Source organism: Propithecus coquereli, unplaced genomic scaffold (genome assembly GCF_000956105.1).
Source record: "Propithecus coquereli isolate 6110/MARCELLA unplaced genomic scaffold, Pcoq_1.0 Scaffold134, whole genome shotgun sequence".
NCBI classification, from domain to species: domain Eukaryota; kingdom Metazoa; phylum Chordata; class Mammalia; order Primates; family Indriidae; genus Propithecus; species Propithecus coquereli.
In genome coordinates, this window is record NW_012137636.1 from 6,346,011 (window position 1) to 6,356,387 (window position 10,377).

Below are 10,377 nucleotides of genomic sequence, written 5' to 3' on the forward strand. Positions count from 1 at the left end.
ATGTAGAAAAAAATTAACTTTTACTGAAAAGCTTCTATTGTTTATTTTGTGCCTTTTTTACACTAAGCCCAGTGCTAGAAACTCACACATATGTTTCTACATTTAGTCTGCATAATGGCCTAACAAAATCCTATCTATCATTTATTTATTTATTTTTTCATATGCATTCTCTGATTTATTTTTCTTTTTTTAAATTTCAGAATATTACGGGGGTACAAACGTTTTGGTTACAAAAATTGTTTTTGTCCCCTTTGAGTCAAAGTTATAAACGTTCCCATTACCCAGACAGTGTGCATTGTACCTGTTAGGTGTGAATTTACCCTTAGCCCCCTGCCCCTCACCTGCTTGATTTCCGATGAATGTTATTTCCACATGTGGACATAAGTGTTGATTGATTAGTTTTAATTTAATGGTGAGTACATGCGGTGTTTGTTTTTCCATTCTTGTGATATTTCACTTAGAAGTTCCAACCAAGTTAATACAAGAGGTATTAGTTCACCATTTTTTTTATGGCTGAGTAGTACTCCATGGTATACATATACCACATTTTATTAATCCACTCATGTTTTTTCTGATGAAGAGGCAAGACTTCAAAGAGGTAAAGACACATGCCTAAGGTCAAATCCCAACAGTGGGATGGAGCCTGAAGTTGAACCAGGGCTACCTGATTACAAAGTACAAAGTCCAGGCTCTAGTCTGGAAAGATGAATCACCACAGGATGTAGAATATATTCTTTTTTTTTTTTTTGAGACAGAGTCTCACTCTGTTGCCCTGGCTAGAGTGAGTGCTGTGGCGTCAGCCTAGCTCACAGCAACCTCAAACTCCTGGGCTCAAGCGATCCTACTGCCTCAGCCTCCCGAGTAGCTGGGACTACAGGCATGCACCACCATGCCCGGCTAATTTTTTTTCTATATATTTTTAGTTGTCCAATTAATTTCTTTCTAATTTTTAGTAGAGACGGGGTCTCGCTCTTGCTCAGGCTGGTTTTGAACTCCTGAGCTCAAACAATCTGCCCGCCTCGGCCTCCCAGAGAGCTAGGATTACAGGCGTGAGCCACAGTGCCCGGCCCTAGAATATATTCTTTTGCTTCCACCTCTCTTTGATCTTACTCAGTTACCTTTGGTCTGAAATGTTCTCTCTCCTTTCCATTTTGTCTTTTTCTGTCAAGTGATTGAAACCAAATTCCAATCTTACCTACTCTGTGAATTCTTCTTAGATCTTCCTGGCAGCATTTAACTCCACCCTCACTCTTGTGGGTTCCAGAACTAATGAGTACCTAGCTTGCACACGGTGGGCCATGAGTGTCTGCATGACGGCCTCCTCCAGGGTGGGGTGAGCTCAGGGAAGGCTGAGATTGTGTCATATTTTATCTCTGAGTCTTCAGTGCTTAGAAAACAATCCATAAATACCTGAGGAAGGAGGCAATGAATATATGAATGAATTAATATAAATTCTAGAACTTAAGAATAGAAAACTGACTATAAGGACTATGAAATAGCTTCCAAAATAACATAGTCAAAAACAGAGCTGGGTAAGACCAATGCTGCATTTCTTATACTCTGGGGATTTGATATCCTGGAATGACCCTCATTAGCCAATGGGAGAAACAGGCTAGTGAATCCCTGGGACTGATGGGTTGTACCTTAGAGGGCCTGGTTGTCTTCATCCCAGAGAGAAGAGCTGGTTTGTTTTCTTTCCCAGAGGACAGACAGGAGCCCCAGGCTCCCCTGGGCCCACAGGCCCTACAATTGGTACCTAAAGGGCCTCTACACCTAAAGCACTTAGAAAAGATCCTTATCTGTGGTGACCTGAGAGACTCAAGTGTCCAGTGGTTCCAGAGAAGCTCAGCACAACTGAGGACTGCTCACGGGCTTCACTGTTGCACTGGGTCCTTACAATCGCAGTGATTCAAGCATAAATGGATACATAAATGAAATTTATTATTTATTAATTTATGTGCAAATATTTCCAATTGTAGTCTCAAAATAAATAAATAAATAAAAGAAACCTGCGCTTAGACTCAGGAAACCTGCGTCTTGAATTTGTTATTAGATAGTTATTGATTTTGGATCAGTCATTTTCCATCTTTGTTATTCAATTTTCTTCTCTGTAAAATGGAGAAATGGACAATATACATCAAAGGCCTTAAAAATAGCCACACTATTTGTCTCTGGAATTCTACTTCTATTGATATTACCTGAGGAAACAGCCAGAAATATTTATGTAAGAACGTACACATCACAGTATTATTTACATAATGGAGAACTTGAAAAGTAACCAAGGCTCTATTATTAAAGTCAAATTAACTATGATACGTTCATTGAATGGAATATAATGCAACCAAACTTTCATTTTGAAACAATGGTGGATTCACATGCCATTGTAAGAAGTAATAGGGAGAAATCCCACATATCCTTTACCCAGTTTCCCCCGCTAGCAACCTCTTGCATAACTAGAGCAACTTATCACAACCTCTTGCATAACTAGAGCAACTTATCACACCAGGAAACTGGCATTGATATAATCTGTCCCTTTCTGACTTGAACATTTGAAGACTGTTGAAGAGTGTTCCTTCCCTCCAGGTGGACAGTCCTTAGCACCAACTGGACAAAGTGATCTATTAGCATTTCATGATTTGGTAGGAAAGCATCACCAGCCTGGGATCTGTGTTTGGGGTGAGCTCAGGAAGTTCTCAGTTGTAGCTGTCTTCTTAGTAAGGAACACTTCATTTAGCTGCCACAAGTTTCCCATGCCAAAATGTCAGGTGGGTCTGTCTCATCATTTTGGATGGACCTTTACCAGACGTTGCAGTAAATCATGGCGTGAAAGCTCATCCTAGAGCCAAGACCACTGTCATTTGCCTGTGTGGTGGCTGATGAAAGCAGCAGTGTGTGGGAGCTCCCTTTGCAGCTACCAAAGTCTCCTGATGGCCAGGAGATAGGGCCATCATTGCTCAGGGGACAAAGAGACTCTTCTGGTCCTGAAGAGAGGGACAGTGCACAACACCCTGGGAAATATGGGGGGAAAGTGGGAAATATGACAAGACTAGTCTGTACTGGGTCCTAGGAAGACCCAAAGTAAGGAAGGGAACCTTTAAATGACAAAAAAACAGTTTTTCCACCCTTAGCCCATGTCAGAGGTATATCAAAGGGGAAAGTTGAGGAGGCCAAGGAAGGCGTCTTTGGAGAGAGCTGCTGGGGAAAATGAATAGGTTTTGATGCTGCTCTTGCGCTCTCTGGATGTGAAGATGTTTAAAGCTGCCATTTCCTAGCATAAGATACCTTGGCGGGTTTCTCAGAGACTTGCGATTGTGGTTTCCATGGAGAGTCAGAACCCGGGCCATGGTGCACTGGGGCTAAGGAGCCAATGAGCAAGGAGAGGATTGTCCCTGACTTTCCCCTGCGGGCTTGGCAGCAGGTGGGAGATGCCTGTCAGGTTGGAATTTTGGCTGATATTGGAATAAGCATTTCAATACCTGAAAGTGAGTCTTAATGACCGCATTGAGACCTTTCTTGTAAGTAGAAGGGCCTGGAGAGCTACAGCATCTTTCCAAGTTGTCATCAAGAGGTTTGGGGACATAGATCAGGCAGAGCATAGTTGAAAGCAGAGGTAAGGTAAATATAAAGTAGTTTCTGTCTGTATCCATTGGGTTTGGACTGTTTGCTAAGCCAGTTCCATGTGAAGAAGGAAACAGCAGTAAGATGTCGATCCCACGTAGAATTTTGGCTCCTTCTGAGCCCGACCCTGAAGGTGCCATAGGAATAAGGAGGCAGTGGAAGGAGCTGAGAAAATAGTGCAAACCCAGTGAGACATGTTCAGAGAGACTGAAGATGGCGGGCGCCTGGTCAGTGAGTGGGTTTGTGTGCATACATTGGGGCTTGGCGGTGGAGAGAGCACCGGAGAGGCCGGGATGCTGTAGGTGAAAACAAACTAAAGAAAAGCTTCTTAATTGTGCCCCTTTTCTCCCACCCCCATTATCCTATAGAAAGAATTGCTTACTCTATGACCATTTTGCAGCAGAATAGAAGCAGCATTCGCTGACATGGTGGGGAAACATAAAGACTGTGCTTAGGTCTGGCTGGAGCGGGGCACAGACGACAATAAGTGTAGATTGACCTGCCTGCCTGGAGCAGTCCTCCCCTCCCAGGTGTGTCTGCCCCGCCTGAGAGTGGCTGGTTACACACGGGGCAGAGGGAACCACTGTCGGAGATGAAGGGAATTTCCCTGAGGCACAGGGTCGCTACGGGAAGGCCAGCAAGGAACTCAACACATCCAGAGTTGATACTGGAGGACCAGGCATGCCCTGCCCACTCCCTGAATCAGCAGAAGGGGGCCAGGCTAGACCCAGGTTGAAGTTATTCCCTAGGTACAAAGTCTCAGCTGAGGTGGCTGCTATACCCCAGGGACTATGAGCTCACATATGGGGAAAGAGGAAAGTACCAGGGGAGGGCAAACCAACCAGCCAACCAACCAACCAACCAACCAACAAACAAACAAAAAGACTCCAGGCTGGAAAACTCACCCAGATGAAACAACTCTAATGGACTAGACAGAATGCAATTTTAAAATAAACATTGTAAGTATCCTCAGAAAGGAAAATGTTCAGTAGCATGAAGCAGGAACAAGCAGCTACTGTAATGATTGGGTGAGAAAAATAGAAGAGTTGGCATAAAGAACTCAGGAGATGAGTCAAAGAGTAGAATGGACCAAGGTGAAGCGCTACTTAGTGAACTAAAAGATCAGGCAGAGGAATTCTTCCAGGAGGCTCAAGAGCAGGAGGAAGATATGAGAAATCAAATTGGACATTAAGAGACATACAGGAGAGAAGAACCACCAACATCTCTGTAATTGGAGTCCTAAAAAGAGTTGAAAGAAATAAATGGAGGGAAAAACAGTGAAGACGGAGACATTCCTGATTTAAAGGACCCTCCACCTTCTCTCACACCATCCCCACCGCCTCCTGCATGCCAGTCACACTGGCTCACTCTGAGTTCCTCTGAGAAGCCTGGAGCCTTCCAAGGGTTTAACACCCATCCTTGCTGCCACCTGGAGCTGCTCTTCCCTCCACTCCTCCTGCTTCCCCACCTGGTTCACCCACATGAGTTCACATCTCAGCTGGAACACCATTCCTTGGAGGCAGATTTTCCTAACTGCCCATCCACCCCTCAGACACTGCCTTGTTAGAAGCTCCTGTAGCCCGGTATAGCCAACATAATTGTATTTAAATGCATAATTGAATTCTTTCCCATTTGACAGCTATCCAATGGCGGGCTATGAACTCTCTGTGGGCGAGGTCCTTGTCTATCTACACTTTTACCACGTCGTCTGTGCTATGTCCAGTCCAGTGTTCAATAAGTATTTGTTGAATGAATGTGGTGATTAGATTTTATATCAGGAAAAGAACATAGAACTTTGAGGCAAAGACCATAAAAGCAGTCAGGTTGACAAGGCCTTCGTTTCAGAACTAATGCGTCGAGCGTGAAGTAAGAGGAAGGTGCCAACAGGAGCCACTGCAAGTGGGGGCCTAAAGCTTGCAGGAGGGCTGGGGAAGGGTTAAGCTAAGTTCACCAGGGGTGAGGGGGGGAAGTACGTTAGGAGGGGATGAGAAATCGTAGGGAGAGAAGATAACCAAGTGCAGATGCGGCCCACTGGAGAAAGCCTTATCGGAAGAGAGACACGGCACCTTCTGAGGGGTTTCAGTGCCATTGTGACCAGTGGTTGAACCCCAAGGGTTATACTTGTTCTCTCTGTAAGCCTTGGGCACTTACTTTTCAGAGACTTTCTCTCTTTCCTACTGTCTAGGAGTGGGATTGTTGTGAGGATGAAATGAGAGTCCACTGGTGAAAGTACTTGGTATGTGATAGATATTCAGGGAATATCATTTCCCACCCATGCCCTTTTGGTTTAAGCCTCCTTTGTGCAACAGTGGAAGTGGCTGGGCATTTAGCCTGGCTCTCTCAAGAACAAAAGCATCTCAGCAGGTGTTCCTATATGGGTGGGAGCTTCCTGCTAAGAGCTTTTCCGAGCATTTCTATTACTCCTATCAAATTCCATCATTTAACCTTTACCATTTAACATGGAGTTCCTAAACCCCACTGTCTCTGCTACATGAGGATGCAAAGATATCTTCCAACTTAAAATCTCTTGTTTCTATATACTCAACCAAACTGACTGCCTGGATGGTTGATTCTAAATCCAACCAGTCTCCCAAATTAGTATCTTAACATTTCAAATCTGCACTGCCCACAGTAGCCAGGTACCCACATGTGGCTATTTAAATTTAAATTAATTTAAATTAATTAAAATAAATAAAATTAAGCCTTGAATTCCCCAGTCTTACCAGCCACATTTCAAGTGCTCAAGTGGACATCTGGTGGCTAATGTTTACCACATTGGCCAGCACAGATCTAGAACATTCTTATCATCACAGGGAATTTATTGGTCAGTGCTATTCCAAATAATTGGGTGTCATTTGCTAACTTAAGCACCTAGATTACAGCAGCTCTGTTGCTGAGAGCCAACATCTCTGGTGAACATAATCTCTGCGCTAGAATTGTCTTCCTGTTGACCTCTCTTCTTACCTCTCTTGATCAGGGTTGAGCTTGAGATGACATGGACCCCAGAATGTTTTCTCTTTTGCCAAGCACTGTGTGCTACCCTTTGATTGAAAAGCACATTTGGGGCTGAGATCGGTATGCATATGCTCACACACATATACAGTCACAAAATTGACGATTTGGTGACGGAGCCTACGTCCCTAAACCTCTTATTGTAAATCGAGCATACTCTTTTTTTCCTCTAAATCAGAATTCTATTTCAGAGGCAGGGTTTGGTAAAATCAGGCACTGATTTTTTGTAACTCCACTGCATCTGAGGTAATGCGTTAAGGTACTAAAAAGTATAAATATTTGTACTGTTGGCACATGTACATCGCTCCTTCACCAAATACCCAAATGGAGAAAGAAAATAAAAGCTTCCTCTCCGTTTTGGGTAGTTGGAGCAAAGCTCTAGGAGGGGATTTATAACTATACAGTTACGAATTATGAATGTGCATTTGTTCAAGAACTACACCCTGTTGATCTGCTATTTAGTTTTTTTATTGCTGGCTTTTTGCTTTGCTCTGTAGGACACTGGCTGCAGACTTGGCTGCTGCTCAGAGTGAGGCGTCGCCAGGGACGTTGTTCCTATTCAGAAATGCACAGGGTGCATCAAAGACAGAGACTGCAAACTTGTATATTAAAACCCATACATTACCCACACAATGCAAACCCTCATCCCGCGACACAGGGGGCTCGGGGCTGAGCGTGAACAGAGGCGCTCACGGTGAGGCAGCTGAAGGAAAGCTCGGAGCTGCCTGGTTGCCTAGCGCAATGCTTTCTGACTCTGATCCGAAGAGTTCTGGGGGTTTCCTAAAAGGCCCCTAGATGAAGTGGGGTAGAGGAGACAGAAAGGTAGCGGCAGGCTTGGACCTACCTGTGCTGTCCAGCTTGGCGACTCAGCTTTTGTGTGTTCTACACAATGGACTTCTAAGCGGGATTTCTTGTGAACAAAGGATCCCTCAAACATTTGACAATGGAAACGAGAAGCTTTCCTATAGGACAGAAGGTAGAATAGAGTCAGCCCTGGTGCTGATTTTCCGAGTAGAACCGTGAGAGCAATGGGTATTGACCAGCATGCCTGAAACCCTTCCTATGCCTGGCGACTTGTTTCAATTAATGTGTGGAATCTACTTTTGTTTCAACTACTGTCTGTCAGACGGAACACGAGCCACATGGTCATGCAATGGGTGGGGAGGGAGGGCCTCGTGTGGCTGGGGAGAGCAAGGAAGGATCGTGTCAAGGAAAGATCTGTGTTTGCCAGAACATGCAAGAACGTGCACAGAGAAATTGTAATAGCATCGACCAGGGCAGTGAAGCATGTACACAGTCGCTCAGTATTGAAGGACAACCTAGTCTGCACTGAAAAAACTGTGCAGACTGTGACTTTTTAAAAAATTTCTTAAAACAAGTACTCTTGTCTTATCGATGTTCACCTTTTAATTCCATTGATCTTGCTGCTAAAAGAATCTAGTCAGCGAAAGTGTGTGGAGAACATACGATATTTGAGAACCACTGCTGAAAAAGGTGAAGAAAGCCGGTGTCCAGACTTGCCCAGGCTTGTAGCAGCCCCCTTGCCCTCACAGGACAGGCAGCCATCTGTCTCTTCCACTCACTTAGGGGCGGATTTACCTGGAAGTTAATGAAGCTTAAGCCTCAGGGCCCTCTTGAGTGCTGGGAACGGCTGTGAGCCATAGAGAGTTCAGGGAAGAGGAAATCCAGGCTGCCATCAGGAAGCATTTCCATCTTGTGGTCCCCAACGCCTGGTCTGCACATCTATACCGGTCTGCAGCCTGTTAGAGACCTGGCTGCAGAGCTCCGCCCCCCAGAGGAAAATTTGTCTTCCATAAAACTTGGTTGGCGGGGAGGGGGCAGGGCGCAGAGCAGGAGGCTAGCCGCTGGTGAGCTTCATCTGTGTTTACAGAAGCTGCCCTTCCCATCGCTGGCATCACCTCCTGAGCTCTGCCCTGTCCCCTCTCCCCTCCATGGAAAAATTATCTTCTATGAAACCCGGTCCCTGGTGCCAAAAAGGTTGGGGACCACTGTTTCCATCTAAGCATTTATGGTGAGTTGCTGCAGAAATATTAGAAGAAAGTGACCCCAATATTCAAGATTCCAGAACCTGGATCAACCACTGGGTACAGCCTCTCTCTCATCTCACATCTTACCTGTTCCACCTCCACACACTTTGTTTAAACTTCCTCTCTGTCCCTCAGCCTACTTCTGCCTGCATGGCTGCTGCAGTTTGGCAGCACCCTGTTGGTAACTGAGGGTCTGCTTGGTATTGAGACCCTATTTCCAGAACCTCAGGAGGGCCCACAGCCTTGACTCTACTTACTCTGGAGAGTGTTTCAGACACTTTTCCCCTAAGGTGATCCTGGATCTGTGAGAAGCACACGGGAGCTACCTTGGGTGCCTGGCAGCAGCGAGTGGCTGCTGTGGGTCACATTTACTCGTAATCCGCCCATATCTGGCTTCCAGGTCTGAGCCCTGGATCCCCATCCTCCAGCTCCCAGTTCATACTGAAAGGGGAACAGGAGACAGGGGATCCTCATCTTCATTTTGCAGAGCCTGCCTGTGACAGGATCTTAAGAGTAGGGCCCCCGGTGCCCAGCCCAGCACTCTGACTACCATGCGCACACCCCAGAGAGGAGCCATCATCTCCTGCAGAATCTGCCTGCCCTTCCCTTTGGGTGTGGTTGATCCATCATTACTCCAAACACCAGAAAGACAGTGGTGAGGGCCTTCCTGATTTTTCACTTGTCTGGGAGTTACCAGAATTGATTCTCATATGTCCTGAGAGGACCAAGGGTTTTTTAGCCCCTGTCTACAGACCTGTGTGCAGCAGAGGAGAGCCCAGCATTCACAGTCTGCCAGCCATGCATGCCAAGGTCCTCAGTTTCTCCACTGACCTCTTGAGGGGCCTGTTTTCCATCCCCATTGACTAAGCCCTCCTCCCAGTCTCAGTCCTGCGCCATCCGTCTTCCTGTTGCCAGAGGTCCCAGATAAAGATGTAGCTTGTGGAGCAGGGTTCTGAGATGTTGGGTGGGGAAGTGCTGCTTTGGCCCCACCCCACTCACCACCGTGCAGCCCACCTGGTGCTCTGGGACCACGCTCCCATCAACTGAGAGTGCTCGCTGAGCCCGAGGCTGTTTTGCTGTTCTCCACGAGTCAGGTTCACACACTTAAGAAGGATGTGCCACGTACTCATATCCTTGCATTAAATCCTCATTTTTGAAAGCACTTTGCTCGTGACTTTTCTTCCCTTGCCTTTTCCATTTTCTGTATTCATTACAGACACCAGCCAGTCTTGAAGACTCTTACATTCATTTCAGGTTTCTGGACACTGGCCCAGGGCAGAGGTCACCTTCTCCCTGCCTGCCTTGAAAGGATTTAAAACAGTAGGAATAGGCTCCTGAAAATGCCTAGATCCTTTAAGGGACTGTTTCTGTACCAGAGAGGTATTCATTACTGTTAATAAAAGTAAAGCCTCCACTCTGGGAGGCCGAGGCAGGAGGATCGTTTGAGCTCAGGAGTTCGAGACCAGCCTGAGCAAGAGCAAGACCTCGTCTCTATTGAAAATAGAAAGAAATTAGCTGGACAACTAAAAATATATAGAAAAAATTAGCTGGGCATGGTGGCGCGTGCCTGTAGTCTCAGCTACTCGGGAGACTGAGGCAGGAGGATGGTTTGAGCCCAGGAGTTTGAGGTTGCAGTGAGCTAGGCTGACACCACGGCACTCTAGCCAGGGCAACAGAGTGAGACTCTGTCTCAAAAAAA